We start from the raw sequence: 23,012 nt of genomic DNA on the forward strand, positions 1-23,012 counted from the left end.
GGTTCGGGAAAAACCTTGATTTCGAGTAACTTGCGGGTATGTTCGATCACCTCAGGAGGTTTGGCTCGGAGGTTGAGTAGCTCAAAGCCTGTGATTTGGAGCTGATATGGTCGAAACTCTTTTGCCTATGCCGAGGGTAGCCTGTTTAATCGGTTCTTTCTGAAGTAGATTCGGAGTAATTTGAAGGCCTGTGCGAGCTGCCGACAATGGCTCTTATGCCTTATAGCGATAGTCGGGCGTCCTCGAGTCGCATTAATTTGGCTGGTATAGCCGTGTGTCGGAGTCACTTGTGTTTGGCCGGAGCCTTTGAGTCCCGAGTGAAATAGTTTCGGCATCTATATCAAAGGTATGCCTTTTTAGGGGTCTTACAAGTTCGATATATAGCCAAAACCTGCCTTTAGTAAGGTCTTACAAGTTTGTCATGCCTTTTGAGGTCTTATAGTTTTTTCATGCCATTGAGGTCTTACAGGTTTTTCATGCAATTGAGGTCTTACAGGTTTTTTCATGCCATTGAGGTCTTACATTTTTGTCACTTGGTACAAGTGTGGTTCATGCCTTGCTTGAGGTCTTACAGATTTTTCATGATGTTGAGGTCTTACAGTTTTTTCATGTCGTTGAGGTCTTACAAATTTTTCATGTCGTTAAGGTCTTACAATTTTTTCACTTGGTACAAGTGTGGTTCATGCCTTGCTTGAGGTCTTACAGATATAGTTGCTGCCTTGTGTAGGTCTTACGAGACCGAGTCTGCCCGCTCAGGGTCTTAGGGCCTCGAGTTTTGATAAGTCGATGGGGGTGGTGCTTGACGGCAGTCCCCGAGTCGTCGAGGGTTTCTTGACTTAGGAGCCATTATTTGCAAACTTTGTATTGCCTTGTTGAGGGCTTACGATTTTGGAGATCCCGACCCTGAGGTCGTGCGTTTTTTGAGATTTCGACGCCAGTCCTCGAGCATTCGGGGTACTTTCAACGTTGGAGATGTTTTGAGATTTTCATGTTGCCTCATCTGAGGGCTTATGATTTTGGAGTCCCGACCCGGAGGTCATTCAAATGTTGAATCGTGGACGCCAGTCCTCGAGTATTCGGGACGTTTTCGGCGGAGAAATAGTTTTCGTGGAGGGTGCCGAGCTTCTTTTGGAGTGAGATATGCTTTGATAAAAGATATTCTTCAATTGTTGGATACAAGTGTACATGTTTTTGCTGCCCGGGGCTCGGCTATACGGACACGGTTCATTCGACCGTTTGGCCCGGTACATCATTTTCCTATGACCCCATTTGACTTTTCTTGGCTTTTCTGAGCGGATCGCCTTTGGGAGGAGGTGGGGTGCCCCTCAGTGTTCTAGTTTGATTGCAAAAGAAGCCTTGAACACTTGATAAGTCTCCCTTAGGTAGTACGCAGATGGTTCCTCATTAAAAACCTTGCCAGTAAAACCCTTTTCGAGATAAAAACTTGGTCTAAGGAAAAGAGTGCAACATATGCTTTGAAACCTTAAGGTGCTCTGACTGCTTTGATCGGGCGCCTGCATAAGGGTTAGCACAAAATACAAAATGAAAAAGGAGATGGTTATACCTTAGTGTAGGATGTGTCGGCGACGTTTCGAGGACCGATACGTCCTAGTTACTCAAGACGAGGACGTGGTACGGTCCTTTAATTTGTTTGATCGGGTTTAATCGAAGGTGTGTCTTGATTACCCTTTATCTCTTTTGCGAGCGGAGGTACTAATGTCGGTGCCACGTCGTGCACCATGAATATCTCCTTTGCCTCATGCTATTCCCTGTAGACGGTTTTGATCCTATCCTTTCTCGGGAATTTCATAATTTGGTGTAGAGTGGATGGTACTGCTCTTATGCAGTGTATCCACGGCCGGACGAATAAGGCGTTGTACCTCATGTCCCCTTAGATGACATCAAATTTGGCATTTTGGGTCGTGCCGGCCACGATGACTCGGAGGGTGATTTCACTTGCCAAGCTGCCTGGATTCACGAGCACACATTTTATTTGAAAAGAATTTACAAGGAAAGAGATTACCAGTGCGTCATTGTGAGGTTAAGACAAGGTTTGGGTGTCCTCTTCGCCGAATGTGAGGGCATCCTCGGGAATATATCCTCGGGTTCGCTTTTATCTAGTGATGGATATTTTTGTCATTCTCATTACGGGTTTTTACGGGGCATCGACGCCTCCCAAGATCATGTGGATGACATGTTGTGGCTCATTTGCTTCGTTCTTTTTGGCCGCCTCTCTTTCTCGGAACTAATTTTTGGCTCGGTCGCTAAGGAATTCCCGAAGGTGGCCTTTGTTAAGTAGTCGAGCTACCTCTTTTCGAAGTTGGTGGCAATCCTCAGTCCTGTGGTCGTGTGTGTTGTGAAACTTGCACACTAAGTTATGATTCCTTTGTGAAGGATTCGACTGTACAGGCCTGGGCCACCTGCGTCTCTGATTTTACTGATGGCGAACACGATGTCGGATACATTAACGTTGAAGTTGTATTCTGATAAGTGGGGTTCCCCCGCCGGCCCTGCGTTCCTATCAAATCTGGCTCTATTGATGAGTCCTCGAGGATCCTGTCCTCGGTCTATCCTTTGATCGTTATGAGGTGGGTTGCGCCTCGGGGCGTTTCTCCTGTCTTCGATGTACGACTGATATCTTTCTTTGTTTGGTTTTGGCTCTTTTTCCAGGAGCCTGCTTGGGTATACTGAGCCTGAGGAGGCTCCCAACTGGTCATCTTCAGCCCGATTTATGATTGGTACCGGTTATGGACGTCCGACCAGGTCATAGCTGGATACTCGATCAAATTCTGTTTCAACTGTTTTGAAGCCATCGAGCTTCGTTCGTTTAGACCTTGAGTGAAAACCTGCACTGCCCAGTCGTCAGAGACTGGCAGTAGATCCATCTATTCCATTTGAAAGTGAGATACAAATTCTCGCAGCATCTTGTTCTCTCTTTGCTTAATTTTGAAAACGTCGGATTTCCTCGTTGCTACTTTGATGGCACCGGCATGCGCCTTTATGAAGGAGTCTGCTAGCATGGCAAATGAGTCTATGGAGTTAGGAGCTAAGTTGTGATACCACATCATGGCCCCCTTCGAGAGTGTTTCCCTTAACATTTTCAGTATTACGGACTCGATCTCGTTGTCCTTTATGTTGTTGCCTTTTACCGCACAAGTGTAGGCAGTAACGTGTTTGTTGGGGTCTGAGGTCCCATTGTACTTTGGGAGTTCTGGAATTCTGAACTTCTTTGGAATGGGTTTCGGGGCCGCTTCCTCGGGGAACGACCTTTGTATGAACTTGAATCCACACCTTTCAGGACCGGGGGTGCGCCCGGAATCTGGTCGACCCTACAGTTGTAGGTCTCGACCTTCTTATCGTTGGCTTCTATCATTTTCTCGCCCGATTCGATCCTTTTGGTGAGGTCCTCGAGCATTTTTACGATGACAGGATCGGTCATCGACCCGTTATTGCTCGATCTCTCCGGTACCTGTCCGGTTGGGGGAGCTGTCCCCGGAGCTACCATGCTAGGAGTTTTCTGGTGACTTTGTAGCTAAGCAATAGCCAACTGTTGTGCCTGCAACATTTCAAAAATAATGTCACACCTCCTTTTTGCGCGCCCCGCCCCAAAGGGTAAAAATGCGCGAGGGGAGTTTTTCCAATTTAAGTGACAATATTCGAAATGGGATTATTTATTTTAATTCAGAGTCGCCACTTGGGAAAGGTTTGGCTTTTGGTGTCCCAAGTCACCGGTTTATCTTGAATCCCAAATCGAGGAAATTATTTGACTTTTCCAACTGAAGTTTGCGAACCAGAAATTCTAAGTAAGGAATTCTGTTGACCCGAGGGAAGGTGTTAGGCACCCTCGAATCCCGTGGTTCTAGCACGGTCGCTTAAATTGTTATAATGGCTAAATATCTGATTTAAATACATGTTGTGACTTATGTGCTTTATTATGTTTTAAAAACCGCTTTTATTATTATCATTTGTTTTTATAGAATTGCAACGTCGTAAAAATGCATCTCGAACCACGTCGCAATCAATGCACCCGTGGTTGTCAACACATCTTGACTCCGTTGAGATTTGGATTTGGGTCACATCAATGTGCACCCGAGTTTAAGAATATAATTTGATTAAGTCGCGCCTAAGAGCCTAACGCGTTATTATTTTTGGAAAAGGCAGGAAAATTCACTAGACAGCCTATCCCAAATTCTAAGTATTTATTATGATTGATTATTGAGGGCCCCGCAATGTGTATCTTTATTTGACGAGGCTCGTCTCATTATTTTTAAAGGATATCCTAAAGTGACTACATTTCTATTATGTTTGTCTCTAAAAAATAAAAGAAAGAAGATACCAAATTTGCTTGTTTAAACGACTGCATACTAAATCTCTACTATGTTCGCCGAATCCGAATTTTGTTTAATTACCTGATTGGTTGTTTATGAGGTGAGAGTTATCTCATGCCTTGTATTCAACGAGTGAATACGCTTGTTAATTTGCTAAGGGAGATTGCAAGCAAACTAATAACATATACTAAACTTACATTAAACGACCTTCAAGTTTGAATTTAAAACTAGCTTGTTTGGGCTTGATTAATGAAGTCGGCTATTTATCAGAAAAGCTGCCACTAATTGAATTCAAAACTGCCTAATGAAATTTGTGTGTAACGGAGTTAAATTGCACAGTTTGAAACCAATGTTACATCTGTCCAGGTTAATAGCAATCCATTTTATACATGTAAGATATAACTGAGAATGACTTATGTGCGTATACCGGTTACTCATGCATTCCATGAATTGCGTAATCACATCACACATATAATTACAACAAGGTAAACCATTGTAAGTTAAGACAGTTAAACAGACCCAGTTTTCAATTGAATACAAAACTACCTGCTGTATCTTCCTATGGAGTTTGCAATCTAAAGATTTGCGCGAATTTATTAACACTTTATAAGACAATAGGTGCAATACTGAAGGACTGAAAATTCTTTGCGTCTTCATTTCAACTCCTTGCTATTGGTACATCAAATATGAGATTCAAAAGGTGTACTTGGATGCTGAAATGCAAAGAGGAAAATGGAAGCAACAGGTCAGCGACAAACTCAAAGGGACAATAGTGATCACAAGTAAACAGTGACGAGCAGTAGCAGTAGCAACAAATAACAGCAGAACAATTGGAGTAGAATCAAGATCCCAACTAGACCAAATCCCAGAGCAAACCAATAAACAACCAGTAAATTCAGTTGGGATTTGGAAGAAATCAGTATTGAACAAACAGGTCAAGACCAGTGAAATCAAGACAACAATGGAAAATGCAGTTCCTAATTTTGTCTGTCTGTGTTTTCTATATCTTGCCCTCTCTCTATCCTGTATATATCCTCTCTCAATATGTATCTACATGTATCTAACAATCAATCCCCTTCTGTCTATATGCCTTTTTCTCTCTTTTCTGAATTTATCTCTCTCTGTATCTATGTTTTCTAAAATCCAGTCTCCAAAATCTGAATCAGTTCTCTTTCTTTTTCCTTTTTTTCTGATGAAAGTTCTCCCCTCTTTATAGCCTAACATTAGCCCCTTTTAGTCTGTTAAACACATCAGAACCCCCTCCTTTCTTGCTATTTTTCCACTCAACATTTTACAATATGAAATCCTCCCATGAGATTCCCTGATAACCCTTTTAATCAGCTTATTAAACTAAAAGCAGACATGGGCAGCAAGAATATAATCTGACAGCATATGCTGTCAAACTATTTTAATCTTAAAAAAGGGCCTTTATGCACATGTTGTGCACAAGTGCACATGCCACCAATTCAGACCAAAGTTTGAACTGCAACTATAAACAACATCCTCAAAGGTTTCTGAATTGAACAACTGAGAAACAATTACACTCAGTTCCTAATTGGATTCAAACACACTTCAACAGAAAATCCACAATATGAATCAGATTGATATCCTTCAAAGCCAAACTAATTGGCGACGTATATCGACTCGACCATACTAATCGTAATATATACAATTGAAACCAATGATTGGAATCGAGCAGTATCGAACAAGGGGTTCAAATTGTATTGTCAATACAGAAATGACCCTGGGAACTAATTAAACGAACCATTTCAAATTCGTTTGATTGTACAGCTTACACATATACACATTATCAGTAAATGAAAGAAAGACTCGATCAAACAGAGGGGTCCAGGCAAGGTGGACAACAACAGTTGATAAAAATTCAAAGACACAAATTAAACAAAACATTTGGCCATACGAACAGACCTTTAAACAACACATGTACTGAATAAAGAAAAAGAAAAACACACTTACCTTAAAGCCCCTGAAAAATCAGAAAGCCTTAGCTCGGATTTGAACAGACATTTCTTGGGGTTAAACAGACTTTAATCGAAGTGTTCTCAACTGAGAACACTTCGATTAAGGTCCATTAGACCCTAATCAACTTGGCTCAAACGGACACAGACCAGGCTCGGGGTTTCTAGGGTTCCTAGATGGCAGATTTAGGATTTGGGTTTCCACGGTTAGATTCGGACCAAACCAAGCATGGTTTGGTCACGAGGGAGGCCCGGGGACTGTCTGGTGTGAAGCTGGGGTAAATTGGTGTAAGTCGAGGTCCGACTCGAATCTTCAAATGAAGATTCGAGAAGGTGGGAGGGGATTCGAGCTAAGTGGTTGGTGGATTTGGGTTCAGGATGGTGAGGTGCATCTATGGTGTTAAGGTGGGGGTGACCGGCGTCCATGCCGTCGGGATTAATGGTGAAGGGAAAGGGGGCGGCTAGGGTTCCTAAGGTTTCGTGGGGAAAGGGGATGAGGACGAAGGCAGGGGTCTTGGATAGGGGGCAGGGTATGATAGGAAAGTTTATATATGGGATGGGTGGATTGATCTCAGCCGTTGGATTGCTGATGATCAATGGCTGTGATCTATCTACTAAAGGGAAACGGTGTCGTTTCAAGTGCACGGGGCTGGGTTAGACCAAGGTTGAACGGGTCGGATCTATACGTGGGTACGGGAGATGTGATTTTGGCCGTTGATCATTCTGAGATCAGCGGCCCAGATCAGACCAGATCAGAACTACGTCGTTTGGATGCTCCTAAGGTCAGCTGGTCTGGACCGGGGCAATCACGCATTTTGGGCTCGATTTGGGCCTCAGATTTTAAATGGGAACAAGCCCAAACTTGATTTCAGGCCAATTTTGCACTCTTTTTCTTTTATTTTTTCATTTTAAAACAAAACCTAATTAAACAAAATTAAATTCCATTAATTAGACACTTAATACAATTATTTACAAACGTATCAAAAATATTAAAAATAGGTAAAATCACCAAGGCGACAAATAGGACAAAACATGCATATTTTGTGATTTTCCTTTTAATAACCGGACTATGGTTCAACTACACATGACACACACATTTTTTGTATTTTGTTTGATAAAAAATAAAAATGGACAAAATCACAAATACCTAACGAAATGCCACGTAAAAATCCAAAAATTGTACAGCAAGACCAATTGCTATTATTTTTGTTTCTTTTGGAGTGATTGTCGCGCAAAACAAAAATCACGTACTCACAGCTGCCCCTCTTTGTTCGGAAACACGAAGGGTTTTCGTGCAAAGATAAAGTGAGAGGATATGAGCGATTTTTGCCTATCGGAAAACTCCGTGTGAAACATTTTTTTTTTGAAAGATTTGACCGAATCTTCGCTTCAAAGATTTCCTACATATCCTGGGCTAAACAGGAATCAGGTCAATGTAGTTCGGGAAATTTTGGCAGCTGAGACTACCATGGGATTGCAATGCTTGCTGTTACTGCTGTTGCTGTTGTCACTGTTGCTTTACTGACCGCCTTATTACAACCAAAGAAAAATTGAAACTGAACCAAATACTTATGCTTGTCACTTGCTAATTACAAGATTCCTATCTATGATTCTTTTGCAACTTGATCTCGGGTCTTAGCTGATTTTGCTTGTAGACTTCGATACGAATTTTGATGCTTGCAAGTTATAAGTGTCTGTTTATTTCTGCGACACTGAGTGAGACGGGAGTGGTAGAACTCGGGGCCTTGATCGAAACTTGGAGCGATCCGCCCTTCGTTTTTTCAAACATCTCGGAACATCTTCTATTTTTTCTTCATTCTGGGTTGAGGCTCATCTCGTGGGTCTTCTTGATCCATGCGCCTCGAGGTCAGACCTGCAGGGGAAAACAAACGAACGAAATTTTCTGCCCCAGTTTCACTAGGAAAATTTCGTGAGTTATTTGCCAGAAAGTTCATAGAATTGATGAATGAATTGGAAAATTCCAGTTTCCAAGATGCCAACTCCGGGATTGGATCAACGATATTGCCACAAGGTAAGAATATTCAGTTTAGGGTTGGAGCCCTAAGGCTGGCGGAATGGAAATAGTTCAGTTCAGGGTTGGAGCCCTAATGCTGACTAGCTGGGGAGAAGCTCAGTTTAGAGTTGAAACCCTAATGCTGACCAACTGGGAAAAAGTTCAGTTTAGGGTTGGGGCCCTAATGCTGACTGAATGGACAGAAGTTCAGTTTTAGGGTTGAAGCCCTAATACTGACTAAGGAAAAGCTCAGTTTAGGGTTTAAAACCCTAATCCTGATTAAAGAGAAAAGTTCAGTTTAGGGTTTAAAACCCTAATGCTGACTAAAGGGAAGAGTTCAGTTTAGGGTTTAAACCCTAATCCTGATTAAAGAGAAAAGTTCAGTTTCGGGTTTAAAACCCTAATGCTGACTAAAGGGAAAAGTTTAGTTTAGGGTTTAAAACCCTAATGCTGACTGAAGGAAAAAGTTCAGTTTAGGGTTTAAAACCCTAACGCTGACTAAGAAAAAGAGTTCAGTTTAGGGTTTAAAACCTTAATGCTGACTAAAGGAAAAGAGTTCAGTTTAGGGTTTAAAATCCTAATGCTGACTGAAGGAAAAGTTTAGTTTAGGGTTTAAAACCCTAATGCTGACTAAAGGAAAGAGTTCAGTTTAGGGTTTAAAACCCTAATGCTGACTAAAGGAAAGAGTTCAGTTTAGGGTTTAAAACCCTAATGCTGACTAAAGGAAAGAGTTCAGTTTAGGGTTTAAAACCCTAATGCTGACTAAAGGAAAAGAGTTCAGTTTAGGGTTTAAAACCCTAATGCTGACTAAAGGAAAAGAGTTCAGTTTAGGGTTAAAAACCCTAATGCTAACTAAAGGAAAAGAGTTTAGTTTAGGTTTAAAACCCTAATGCTGACTAAATGAAAAGAGTTCAGTTTAGGGTTTAAAACCCTAATGCTGACTGAAGGAAAAGTTTAGTTTAGGGTTTAAAACCCTAATGCTGACTGAAGGAAAAGTTTAGTTTAGGGTTTAAAACCCTAATGCTGACTAAAGGAAAAGAGTTCAGTTTAGGGTTTAAAACCCTAATGCTGACTAAAGGAAAAGAGTTCAGTTTAGGGTTTAAAACCCTAATGCTGACTGAAGGAAAAGTTCAGTTTAGGGTTTAAAACCCTAATGCTGACTAAAGGAAAAGAGTTCAGTTTAGGGTTTAAAACCCTAATGCTGACTAAAGGGAAGAGTTCAGTTTAGGGTTTTAAAACCCTAATGTTGACTAAAGGAAAAGTTCAGTTTAGGGTTTAAAACCCTAATGCTGACTAAAGGAAAGAGTTCAGTTTAGGGTTTAAAACCCTAATGCTGACTAAAGGAAAGAGTTCAGTTTAGGGTTTAAAACCCTAATGCTGACTAAAGGAAAGAGTTCAGTTTAGGGTTTAAAACCCTAATGCTGACTAAAGGAAAAAAGTTCAGTTTAGGGTTTAAAACCCTAATGCTGACTGAATGGAAAAAAGTTCAGTTTAGGGTTTAAAACCCTAATGCTGACTAAAGGAAAAGAGTTCAGTTTAAGGTTTAAAACCCTAATGCTGACTAAAGGAAAGAGTGTTTAATTTAGGGTTTAAAACCCTAATGCTGACTAAAGGAAAAAGTTCAGTTTAGGGTTTAAAACCCTAATGCTGACTGAATGGAAAAATTCAGTTTAGGGTTTAAAACCCTAATGCTGACTGAATGGAAAAGTTCAGTTTAGGGTTTAAAACCCTAATGTTGACTGAAGGAAAGAGTTCAGTTTAGGGTTTAAAACCCTAATGCTGACTAAGGGAAAGAGTTCAGTTTAGGGTTTAAAACCCTAATGCTGACTGAAGGAAAGAGTTCAATTCAGGGTTTAAAACCCTAATGCTGACTAAAGGAAAGAGTTCAGTTTAGGGTTTAAAACCCTAATCCTGATTGAAAGAAAAGGGTTCGAGGATACTAACTGACACCTTTTTTTTTTGAATTTTCTTGTTTTAGTAAAATGCAAAAGAGAATTTCATGGAAACTTAACTTTCGAGTGGATTCCTTATTATCGAACTGTTTCTTGTACTCATGTACCTTCTTCTTTGGGTGACACCTGCTTCTTACACGGTTGTCTTGGATTATACCTTTTTCAAACTTCTCAAACAAAGAACAATTGTTAGCTCGGAAATAGCCGTTGGTTCGGTGACCTTGATTGTTCCAGTTGCTTTGTTGCGTCCTTATTTCTGTTGCGAAGTCTTGCCATTGATTGGATTCAAACAGGGATTTCAACGGGGATTTTAATTAGGAGACTCTGTGGGGATTTGTACAAGGGGAAGCTCTGTGGGGATTTGTACAAAAGGGACTTGCTGGGGATTTGTTTCAAAACGGGCTTTCCAGGATTTGTTGGGGTAAGCTCGCTGGGAAATCTTTACAAAGGGACTTGCTGGGGACTTGTTGGGGAAATCTTTTTTTTTTATTTAACCAAAGGGAGACCCTGTGGGGATCTGCACAAGAGGGAAAAGTCTGTGGGGATTTCGCTGGGGCAGACTCTTTGGGGAATATTTACAAAGTGGATTCTTTGTGTGGATTTGTACAAAAGTAAAGCCCTATGGGGATTTGTACAAGGCGGACTTGCCGTTGATTTGTTGGGGTAGGCCATGCTGGAGAAAAATTTCTCTTCTCTTTTTTCTTTTTGTGACTTTACTCCAAATGCAGTCAACATTATTATCCATCAGGTTTGGACAGATGTACCATTGAAACGAGGTATTTTCCTTCATGAGACGGAATTTTGTGAAACCAAACCTGCCACCTATCCTTTCCAGTATATCTGGGACTTGGGGTTAAAAATGAAAGGGATTTAAAGGAAAAATAAAGTAAAGACACGGAGAAAGCAAATTTCAGAAAAGAAGTGTCCTTTTCGGGACACGAAAGACTTATCTGAGGGAAACAATGCTGACTTTAAATGGATATGACATGCTTTTTGGGCTGGACGCCTGACCTTCAATGAACTTGCATTTCCCCCTGAACCAAAATGGATCTGCGTTTTCAAAACGGTGGGACATGCCAAAATCTCTTGAGGTGGAGTCATCCTTTCGGCCAACAACGCCCTTTGCGGGTTTTCGCTAGTCGACCTCTCTCATTTCTCTTCCTGTCGTCGCTTGATAGTACTCTTTGCGAGTTTTTTACTAGACAAGCTCTCTCATTTTGGTTTCTCTACTCCCGTCGCCTCGCGGTGCCCATAGGTTTTCACCGTCGAGACTCTCTCATTTTATTTCTCTCAATTTAGAGTGTGTCGGTCTCCATTCGTGACGCTTCTTGGCTTCCTGCTACCTTTGGTAATTGATCTGAAGGGTTATGCTTGGTAAAGAGAGGTAGATGATACTACTACTTTTAAACTGTTTGACGTGCCCCGGTTTCAATTTCAGGGTAAATGGGATTTTATTGGTGGTGTGACTGAACCTCAGGGAGAGGCTGCCTACGTATCCTTTCGGAATCAAGTCAGACGTAGTTCAAGCCTCGATCAATGTTTTGTTTTGTTTGTTTTTTTTTTGTAACCGGCTCAAAGGTTTGTAGAGAGAGTTGATAGTGGGAATAAAACCTTCAGCATTTCAAATGTGTCAGGACCGCTGGGGCGTCACTCAGACATAGTATCTTTTGACTGCGTCCGCATTCACTGTTGTTTCGGGATCATTTCCTTCAATGTCACCTAGGTACAATGCTCCTCTCGGCAATATCTTCCTGATGATGTATGGGCCTTTCCAGTTTGGGGCAAATTTCCCTTTTGCTTCTTGGTGATGTGGCATAATGCGCCTCAGTACCAGTTGACCTACTTCGAAATTCCTGGGTCGGACTTTCTTGTTGTAAGCACGGGCCATTCTTCGTTGGTACAACTGTCCGTGACAAACCGCGACCATTCGTTTCTCATCAATCAAAGTCAACTGCTCCAATCGAGTCTTAACCCATTCGCTGTCCTCGATTTCTGCTTCAACAATGGTTCGAAGCGAAGGGATTTCTACTTCCACTGGTATCACGGCCTCGGTCCCATAAACCAAAAGATAAGGAGTTGCTCCTACTGACATGCATACCGTAGTGCGATACCCCAACAATGCAAATGGTAACTGCTCATGCCACTGTCGGGAACTCTGGATCGTTTTTCTCAGAATTTTCTTGATGTTCTTGTTTGCTGCTTCTACAGCGCCATTGGCCTTGGGCCGATAAGGAGTAGAATTCCTATGCATTATTTTGAACTGCTCGCACACATCTCCCATCAAGTGACTATTCAGGTTCGTTGCGTTATCTGTGATGATAGTTGCAGGGATACCGAAGCGACAGATAAGATTCGAATGTACAAAATCCACTACAGCTTTTTTGGTGACCGACTTGAGAGTGACAGCTTCTACCCATTTTGTGAAGTAGTCAATGGCAACCAGTATAAATCTATGTCCATTTGAGGCCTTCGGCTCGATCGGACCAATGACGTCCATGCCCCAAGCAACAAACGGCCAAGGTGCAGACATGGGATGCAATTCCGTGGGAGGTGCATGAATCAAATCACCGTGCACCTGACACTGATGACACTTCCGAACAAAGCCGAAGCAGTCCTTTTCCATGGTCATCCAGTAATAACCTGCTCGAAGGATTTTCTTTGCCAAGACATACCCGTTCATGTGAGGTCCGCACACACCTGCGTGTACTTCGTGCATGATCTTTCTTGCCTCCTCGGCGTCGACACATCTTAGTAGATTGAGGTTCGGGGTCCTCTTGTACAACAATTCACCGCTCAGAAAGAAACCACTTGCATGCCGCCTAATGGTTCTCTTTTGATCTCCAGTAGCATGCTCGGGGTATTCTTGCGTCTTCAGGAACCTCTTGATATCATGGTACCATGGCTGTATGCACGATCCTGTCTCGATTACGTTACAGTAACCGTGTCTCTCTCTGATTTGGATTTCTAAGGGATCGACATGGGCGTTGCCTGGGTAGGGTAGCATCGAAGCTAAAGTAGCAAGTGCATCTGCTAGTTCATTGTGACATTGTGGGATATACCTGAACTCTATTGATTTAAAACGCTTGCCGAGATCCTCCACGTGCTGTCGGTAAGGGATAAGCTTGACATCCCGAGTTTCCCATTCACCTTGGGCTTGCCGGATAATCAAGTCAGAATCTCCCATGATCAGTAAGTCTTCGACATCCTGATCGATCGCCATATGCATGCCCATGATGCAGGCTTCATACTCAGCTGTATTGTTTGTGCAAAAGAAACGCAGTCTAGCTGTGGCTGGATAATGCTGACCGGAAGGCGAAATCAGAATTGCCCCGATCCCTACACCTTTGGCATTCACGGCTCCATCAAAGAACATCTTCCAAACATGAGCATCCTCCGAGACCACTTCTACGGTGTTTATTTCTTCATCTGGAAAATAGGTATTCAATGGATGGTATTCCTCATCGACTGGATTTTCGGTCAAATGATCTGCTAGAGCCTGGGCTTTCATTGCTGTGCGAGTGACATAGACTATGTCGAATTCAGTAAGCAAGATTTGCCACTTGGCCAGTCTTCCAGTAGGCATTGGTTTCTGAAATATATACTTCAAAGGATCCAACCTGCTTATGAGGAAAGTAGTGTGAGCTTGGAGATAATGTCTCAGTTTCTGAGCCACCCACGTTAAAGCGCAACACGTTCTTTCCAACAGAGTATACTTGGCCTCGTAGCCGGTGAACTTCTTGCTCAAGTAGTAGATTGCTTGCTCCTTCTTTCCGGTTATGTCATGTTGCCCGAGGATGCAACCGAAAGAGTTTTCCAAGACTGTCAGATACAAGAACAATGGTCTCCCTGGCTCTAGCGGGACCAAAACTAGGGGGGTTTGAAAGATATTCTTTGACTTTGTCAAAAGCTTCCTGACATTCAGCCGTCCATTTGATCGCTGCATCTTTCCTCAATAGCTTAAATATGGGCTCACACGTGCTTGTCAGCTGGGCAATAAATCGACTGATATAGTTTAATCTGCCCAACAAACTCATCACGTCTTTCTTCGTTCTTGGGGGAGGTAGATCCCTGATAGATTTTATCTTTGTTGGATCTAATTCTATACCTCTCCTGCTCACTATGAAGCCCAAAATCTTGCCCGATGGAACTCCGAAAGCAAATTTGGCTGGGTTCAGCTTCAAGTCATACTTCCTCAGTCTCTCGAAGAATTTCCTCAAGTCTTGGATGTGATTATCCTGCGTCTTGGACTTGACTATCACGTCGTCCACGTACACCTCTATTTCTTGATGCATCATGTCATGAAAAATGGCAGTCATGGCCCTCATGTAAGTAGCCCCAACATTCTTCAGACCAAATGGCATGACTCGATAACAGTAGGTGCCCCAAGGCGTGGTGAAGGCAGTTTTCTCGGCGTCTTCTTCATCCATCAATACCTGATGATATCCAGCGTAACAATCTACGAAAGACTGTATCTCGTGTTTGGCACAATTATCAACGAGGATGTGGATGTTGGGCAGTGGGAAATTGTCTTTGGGACTTGCTCTATTCAAATCTCGGTAATCTACACATACCCGAGTTTTCCCGTCTTTTTTCGGTACTGGAACCACATTTGCCAACCATGTTGTATACTGGACTACCCGAATCACTCCCATTTTCAGTTGTTTGGTGATCTCCTCTTTAATCTTGTCACTAACCTCAGTTTTGAACTTTCGTTGCTTTTGTTGAACTGGAGGACAATCAGGGTGAATTGGCAATTTATGAACCACTAGATCAACACCTAATCCCGGCATGTCATCGTATGACCAAGCAAACACATCTTTAAATTCAAAAAGAAGTTGAATTATCGCGTCTCGCATTTTCTTGTCCGTGTGAATGCATTTTTTGGTCTCCCGGATTTCTTCAGGAGTTCCTAAATTAACCGGTTCAGTGTCATTCAGATTTGGCTTAGGTTTGTTCTCAAAATGTTCCAACTCTCGGTTTATTTTCCTAAAAGCCTCTTCTTCATCATATTCTGGTTCTGGGTTCATTATTTCACAGTTAAATAGCTCATTGTGATCTGGGCGTGAAGTCCGCAAGCATGTCATATTTAAAGCCGCATTATTATAACTGAAAGAAAAAGATAAAGGAAAAAATAACAAAATCAGAACAAAGGAAAAATGGAAAAACAACGATGATTTTTTTTCATTTTTCTTCTTGAAATTTGGAAGACAACAATGTTTACAAACTCAGGAATTCGAAACAACAATTAAAAGAAGAAAACATCCAAGTTATATCCTGGAGATAACTTGGGATGCAAGAAAGGTGGCAGGACAGGTCTACCCGGACTTCCGCCTAGTCGAGAATGGCGTGGCCTCCCAGTTTCGGAGTTTGGCGTTTTGCCCCATATATAGTATTTCGGCGGTGCTGGTCCCTTTTCCTGGTTGAACCATGTGAGCCTCGTAGAGCATTTCTCTCATTGCCCCACATATCTCCTCGATTTCCTCAGCCGTGAAGACCTCATTGTCTTCTTCTTCGATATATCTCGGTCTGACGAAGGTTTTATATAAATCTGGCAGGGGCCGAGGCAGTTTCCACCCCCCATTCTTCTTCTTCTTTGCCCATTCTTCATCTTCCGGGGTGGGTTGGAAACCTATCCCAAAAAGTTTTTTGGCGGAAGGCAGGGTGATGGGTTCCGTTATTCCCTGTAATGTCCATCCGAGCCCTTTCCCTGGCCTGAATCCGTGCCGGATCATCTCTTTAGCCACCATAACCGAGGCGTTAGACAAGAAAGGTTGGGGGCAAGGTTTTCCCTCTTCATGCTGCTCTGCTAACACAATCTCGAAAGCTTGATAGACCGTGTGTTCGCTCTCTTCTCTTGGTTCAAGATATGGGATGGATGGGTCCCGATAAATAGCATGCTCGTCTTCTCCATGGACCACGATCTCTCGGTCTTCGTACTCAAACTTCACCATCTGATGAAGAGTGGAAGGCACAGCTCCTGCCGCATGAATCCAAGGTCTGCCAAGGAGGAAATTGTAGGACGTATCCATGTCAAGCACTTGGAAAGTTACCTCAAACTCTACTGGCCCTATGGTCAAAATCAAATCTATTTCCCCAAGGGTGTCTCTCTTGATGCCGTCAAAAGCCCTCACGCAGACATTATTGGGGCGGATTCTTCCGGTCCCAATTTCCATTCTCTGTAGCGTGGAGAGCGGACAAATGTCAACACCTGAACCCCCATCCAACATACCCGCTTGACGTAGTAGCCTTCGCATTTAACTGTTAGATGCAAGGCTTTGTTGTGTGCCGCTCCCTCTGGGGGTAAATCGTTCTTGCTGAAAGAGACTTGGTTGATGGCAAAGAACCTCTCCGTCATCCGTTCCAGTTGTTCAACTGAGGTTTCAACTGGTATGTATGCTTCGTTCAGGGTCTTGAGTAAGATCTTTTGATGATCGGTTGACCTCATTAGCAGAGATAGCATGGACACTTGCTCAGGGCACTTGCGCAGTTGATCTACTACTTCGTAGTCTGGCATTTTCATTCGTTGGAAGAAAAATTCCACTTCTTCAACGCTTACAGGCTTCTTTGGTGGGAAGCGTCTCCGTGTGGCGTTGTTCAGCTCTTGGGTGTTTGAATACCTTCCAATGAAAGTATTTTCCGGAAGTTCTCCCGTGACTTATTTACCTTTGTATGTTACCAACGTCCTCTGATAGTTCCACGGTACTGTGGACAGGTTTGTCATCGGCTTTTGTGGCACGCGTCCGATAACCACTGGCTCATTCAGCCGAGGTGGTTGAATCGTCCCCCGGACCACATAGGCCCCCTTTGGCACGTACATAGGTTTTGCCCGTTTGACCTCGAAGCTCTGCGGCTTCTCTGCTCGACCTCGTGGGATGTAAAGAACTCCATTCTTCACAGGCACCGCCTTCTTCTCCACCTTCTCTTCGGGCTCGCACTTTACAGTATTGGCCTTTTCCCCTTTTTCTAGTTTCTGGGCTGTTTCAGGCCTTTTCCCTGCGTCAACAATGGCAATTATAGCTTTGAAAGCAGGGTCAAATTCTTTGTCTTCGCAAATCATTCCGATCAGCGGCCCATTATTGTGAGCATGTAATGGATTGTTAGTCACATTTGGGACCTCCTCGTCCCTTAGCACTATTTTCCCTTGCTCTATTAAATTCTTGACCACTCTTCTCAATGACCAGCAGTCATTTGTATCGTGCCCCTCGGCCCCTGAATGATAGGCGCATCTGACACCGGCTTTGTAAGAAGGTGATGCCGGGTTGTGCCTTGTCTGAGGGACTGGCTGCAGGAAACCCAACTGGACTAGTTTCGGGAACAAAGTAGAGTATGGCTCACCGATAGGCGTGAAAGTCCGCCTTCTAGGTGGTTCCTGAGGACGGAAGTTATTTTGCGAAGGCTGTGGGTTATAGTGGTTGCGGTATGGAGGCTGATTTCTGGGAGGTGGAGCTTGGCCTCAGTTGGCTTGTTGTGGCGGATGGACATAAGGCTGGGTGTTCATAACCATGTATGGTTGAGGAGCATATGTCATGTTTTGGTGGGGGTAGTAGTGTTGTGGAGTCCTTTCTGGAAAACGGGGCCTGGGGTTACGATATTCCCTTGCTTCTGATGCTGCCATAGTCGTTTCCTCCTTTTTCTTCCCTCTTGTCATTCCTCCAGACCCGCTTTGGACGGCTTGGAAGGTTGCCCTTATGGCTGCTTGACTCAAAATCCTACCCGTTTTTAGCCCATTCTCCACCATCTCTCCAATCTTAATTGCTTCTGCGAACGGCTTTCCCATGGCTGACATCATGTTTTGGAAATAGTCAGACTCTTAAGCCTGGAGAAAAGTAGTGACCATTTCCACCTCATCCATGGGAGGCTTCACCCTCGACGCCTGCTCGCGCCACTTAATAGCATACTCTCTGAAGCTTTCTGAAGGTTTCTTCTTCAAGTTCGACAGAGAATTTCGATCTGGTGCAATGTCGATGTTATACTGGAATTGTCTAACAAAATCTCTAGCGAGATCATCCCAGACATGCCATCGGGACATGTCCTGGTCCATGTACCATTCCGAGGCTATTCCTACCAGACTTTCCTCGAAATATGCCATTAGCAATTCCTCTTTTCCACCGGCTCCCCTTAATTGGTTGCAATATTTCTTGAGGTGAGAAATGGGGTCACCGTGCCCGTCGTACTTCTCAAACTTTGGGGTCTTGAAACCCACTGGTAGGTGCACGTGAGGGAACATGCATAAGTCGGCGTAAAAGACGCTTTTCTGTCCATTCAAACCTTGCATGTTCTTCAAACTCTGTTCAAGGCTTCTCATTCTTTTGGCCATCTCATTTTGTTCAGCAATTCTGGGGTTCTGATCCTGCCCAGGTGCAAGCTCGCACTGAGGCTGTGGAGGATTAGTGCTGGTGGCGAACCTAGTTGGTTCCATTGAGAAAGATGGGGCTTGGAATGTAAACGAGGACGAGTCAAAAGTCGGCTTGTATGCAGCAGGTTGTGCCGTGATCGGGCAAGGTGGTGCAGTAAAGATATTTGTGTTTACATCCGTCGGTGACACTCGGGGATGAGACTCAGAGGGCGATCCAGCAGAGAAGGCTGAAATGGCTGGGTATCCGAACGGGGTAGCAGGATAGCTTATGGGGACATTAGAAGTCCCGCTTGTCCTGGAGAATAACTCAGGGAATCCAGGGACGATGCTTGGTGGCTCTTTTCCATTATTCCAGTCATCAAGCATTTCCAGCATGCGGAGCCGCAAGATTCTATTTTCCTCCGCAGTTGCGGATTCGGGCGTGAGGATGGCCGAGATAGAACTTTCCCCGGAAACAGGGATTGTTGGCAACGGAATCTTTGAAGACATTTCTACACTTCCTTTTGACCTTGTGAAGTAAGTGTGAGCACTGCCTCCTGTCTTAACAATAGGTAATTGAACACTCCCTTTCGATCTCGTGAAATATGAGTGCGAGGCCAGACTTTCACCAAACCAACCACCTTTCCAAAAACCTGGAAGGAACTCAACGACAAACGAACGGTTAATTCGAATCAAATAACGGATAGGCAATCTCACGTTGGGGCATGATGCACCTATACAGTTAAATGGATTCCTACATGTTTGCGACGAAAGCATATGTCATTCCGGCATTCTTTTAGGCTTTCCTTTTTTTTCAATTTTTCTCTTTGGTTAAACCGCGACCGGATCCGATGAGGATTGCCTACGTATCACGATGCCACGTGAATCAGATCATTACGTAGTTCAAAAACACAAATGAGCGTAAAAGAAGCACACCTTTTATTGTTGAAACGGTCTATTACAAACTACATTTTGCAAAAGAAAGAGCAAACTTTGAAAATAAACCTAGACTCAAATAGACTAAAACAAACTGATGGGAAAAACAGGCAGAAGATGCTAAGATACAGACTCGACTTATGAGTACATTATGGTTTTGAAAATTGGTGCCCGCGGGGCATCATTCGGCCTCGCCGCGGTCTTGGGTGTGAGATCCCTCTCAAGCTGCTCCAGCTCATGCATGGTCTGCTTGACATAACCCATCACTGCCGAGAGGACGGTAACGCTGGTCATGTTTTCACATCGTAGACATCGTCTGGTGATGGCATGGGCAATGGCCTTGATCCTATCTCTGGTTTGCTTCTTCTCTATGAGTAGGCGTTTTATCTGATCGCTACACATCTTGAATACCTGAGAATCCTGTATATGCTGATTCTTCAGTCGACGTACTTCTAACTTCATCTGGGCTAACAAGTCGTACCAGTATCTGCTCTCAATTTGGAAATCCTTGGCCTGATTAACTGCTTTGATCTCAAGTATAGCCATCTCTCTGTTCATTTTGGCAATAGTTTTCTCGTGGTCGCGTTTCAATTGGTTCAAGTATCGGCGATGCTTCTCTACTCTTGTTCCCCACTGTGCCTTGAGCTTTGCCATGACCTTTTCAGATTCTTCTAAACCATCTCGCCATTCCATGGCTTCTCTTTTTAAACCCTTAATCAACTACTGGTCTGATCGACTTCTGGGCTGTTCATCAAGAGACAATCTCAATTTTTGGATTTGGGCCTTAAGTTCTTCATTCTCTTGGATCAATTTATTATTTTCGCTTCGATCCGCCGCGATTTGTATGCTGTTATTGAATTTCAGACTGTCAATTTGTAGCTTCAAATCACCGATCTCTGCCCGATACCCCTTTTCATTTGCTAACCAGTTCCATTGCCCTTGGGACGATTCTACAAAATCTTTGAGATGCGGTCTCTTAGCTGGTCTTTCGCAAGACAGGTCGCCTCTGAACCAAGCGTGATACCCTGGGGCAACTTCCCCTTTTGCTATATCCATCACACAAGTGCTTGCTGTCAGATGTTGGCACTCACTCCAGATTTGGCGAACTTCTTCTTCGGGGAAACGACCGTCCGGGCTAATTTCAATCACTTGGGTACTCAGATATTCATCTTTCGGCACCACTTGATATCTCCCAAGTTGCCTCAAAACCCGATATGGTGCATAGGGTTGGATGCTTTTAAGTCCCATCAACAGAAAGTGGGGCCTGGTTGCCAGCATGTATATGATTTCCTCAATAGGTGACCATCCGAGTGTCCACTGGATTTGGCTAGCAGTGAGAGTTCGGAGAAATGAAGTCCATGATGTGACTCCCTCAGGTAAATTGAACCCTTTGATTCTTGTGTAGAATTCTCCAATACAAGTTTTTTCGGGCGAACCGTAACCCAAGAGCGGGGAGCGGTGGCATAAATGATCGGTCATCCATATTTGCAACAGTAGGTTACATCCTTCGAAAAAGTCGCCCCTGGCTCGACAAGCAGTGAGAGCCCGGAAAATGTCAGCCATAATCATAGGCGCCAGAGTACTTTTATCTTGGGTAAGCAAAGTATTGACGACCCCGGTTATTTTTAGATCGATGTTTCCGTCCTTCCTTGGGAACACTATAAGACCCAAGAAGGCTGTCATAAAAGCTAACAGCCTGTGTTCGTCCCACTTTTGTCGGTTGCCTTTACTACACAGTTTGAAATCCGGCTTATTGAACCCGCCCTCGTGACCGTATCTAGCATACATGAGGTGGAGACTGCAGAAACCTTTGGCAAGATCTGGATGGTGAAATGTTCGGGGTATTTTCAGGAAATCCAGAAACCGGTGTACCGTGACGGCCCTAGGTGCAATCAAGTATTTGAACCTTAACGGAGCTTCATCACCCCCAATGTATCCCGCTATTTCTTCCAAAGTCGGGGTGAGCTCGAAGTCTGAGAAATGAAATACATTGTGCGCCGAATCCCAGTAAGTGACCAATGATCTGATAATATCGCCCCGAGGCTGAATGTCTAGTAAATCCGGGAGATTTTTCAGATATTTCCTTACTTTGTCTTGCCCCTCCTTGCCTAAGTCGTTCCACCATAATCGCAACTCAAAAGGGATCTTGGTCATTATTGAAAAAGGTTCGTTTTGTATCATGCTCATCCTGCACATTTATTTAGGGTGATTATAAAAAAAACCTTTATTAGACTCAAAAATTAAAATTATCTAGATCTTTTTTTTAAAAAGATTTATTTTTTGCAAAATGGGAGGTTGGACCCGATGAGAGTTGCCTACGTATCTCACACCGTGTGAGAATCAAACCGGCGTAGTTCGGTCGGATCAAAATAGGGGAAACAAAAATAAAATCCTTTAAAGAAAAGAAGAATAACTATTTTTTTTCTGGAATTTTGTTATATGTTTTTTTTATTTTATTTTATTATTTATTTTTTGAAAAGAGACCAAGAAAATACTTATACATTTTAAACTTCCCTTTTTTTCATTTTTTTTTCGAAAATCTTTTAAAGAGGTACAACAAATGAAAAAATAAATTTTATTTATTTTTTTTATTTATATATATTTTGGATTTTGAAAGTGATTAAAAGGAATAGTCAAACTGAAAGACAAGCTTTGTTTTCATTTTTTTTTATATATTTTTTTAAAGAAAATTCCGGTGAAGTTTTGACATTACTTGGACATTGGTTTTTTTTCCAAAAGAATAAGTAATTATCTCCCTACCCTGCTATTCTTTTTTTTTGAAATATTTTCGAAAACCGGTCAACATGCAGATCTGAAGCAAATAGATGCGCAAAACAAACGGGATGCAGCAGGATGGCCTTTTCATTCCAGGTTGCCTGTCCTAGACGGACCCAACCCCTGTGTTGAGTCCCCTATGTCAAATGCAACATGATGTAGATAAGCGTTCCTACTAGGGATCCGGCATGAGGTTTCGTTATACTAGGTTTATAATCTGGGTAGATGTTCTAGATTGTGTACCCGAGCGGACAACTCGAATCGAGGAGGGGCAACTTACCGGGAACCAAAAGGTCGTCCGACTTCGTAACTTATCCGTCCTATTTCTTATTTCAGGTATTGACACTAACAGAATAGGGAGCCTCGACCATCGAGCTTCTCCCCGAAGGTGAAGAGAGAAGGGTTCGGCACAGTTTATATACATTTCAGATAATATCAAAGCGGTAAAAGACAACGTTTAGCACGTTTATGTCAAAACACGTAATAAATATCAAATAATAAAGCTAAATATAACAATTATTCTAAGCTTGAATTCTTCAACCCTGAACCAGTGGTTCTGGGTGAACTTTTCCCCAGCGGAGTCACCAGAGCTGTCACACCTCCTTTTTGCGCGCCCCGCCCCGAAGGGTAAAAATGTGCGAGGGGAGTTTTTCCAATTTAAGTGACAATATTCGAAATGGGATTATTTATTTTAAT

The 23,012-nt window shown here is 43.0% G+C and overlaps 1 long non-coding RNA gene across 6 annotated transcripts in view; it reads left to right on the top strand.

Annotated features, from left to right (window-relative positions):
• Positions 1–23,012, top strand: part of LOC107820172 (uncharacterized) — a 50,386-nt gene that overhangs the window by 18,361 nt on the left and 9,013 nt on the right. Inside the window, exon 4 of one of the 6 annotated variants that reach the window (XR_012707399.1) lies at positions 4,947–5,535. The exons of the other annotated variants lie outside the window; for them this stretch is intronic. This is a non-coding gene — a long non-coding RNA (uncharacterized LOC107820172). Of the gene's footprint in view, positions 1–4,946; positions 5,536–23,012 lie in introns of those variants that run through there. 6 annotated transcript variants of the gene reach the window in all.

Source organism: Nicotiana tabacum, chromosome 3 (genome assembly GCF_000715075.1).
Source record: "Nicotiana tabacum cultivar K326 chromosome 3, ASM71507v2, whole genome shotgun sequence".
In the NCBI taxonomy this organism is placed as follows: domain Eukaryota; kingdom Viridiplantae; phylum Streptophyta; class Magnoliopsida; order Solanales; family Solanaceae; genus Nicotiana; species Nicotiana tabacum.